The sequence below is a fragment of the Penaeus monodon genome, chromosome 34, assembly GCF_015228065.2.
Source record: "Penaeus monodon isolate SGIC_2016 chromosome 34, NSTDA_Pmon_1, whole genome shotgun sequence".
Classification (NCBI taxonomy): domain Eukaryota; kingdom Metazoa; phylum Arthropoda; class Malacostraca; order Decapoda; family Penaeidae; genus Penaeus; species Penaeus monodon.
The window spans coordinates 19,797,725-19,797,949 of NC_051419.1; the positions used below are offsets into that span (position 1 = coordinate 19,797,725).

The following is a 225-nucleotide window of genomic DNA, read 5'->3' on the forward strand; positions in this document are numbered from 1 at the left end:
AACTGAACATTGGCGTCAATTAGGGGGGGGGGGGGGACGAGAGGCAGCTGACCCCCAAGACCCTGTTTGTCCCCTCATGATCTCCCCCCCCCCCCCTCACAATTTGTAACTTTACTAGTATGCGCCAATACAGGTCTAGTTGCAGCTTTAAAATGTCCCTAGATTGGGTCGTCTTTCTAAACTTCGTTCTTTTCGCCCGCCTACCCCCCTCGCCCCCCCCCCCAT

At 55.6% G+C, this 225-nt stretch overlaps 1 protein-coding gene across 1 annotated transcript in view; it reads left to right on the forward strand.

Annotated features, from left to right (window-relative positions):
* Window positions 1-225, forward strand: part of LOC119594632 — a 3,105-nt gene that overhangs the window by 436 nt on the left and 2,444 nt on the right. The gene's annotated exons all lie outside the window — the stretch shown is intronic.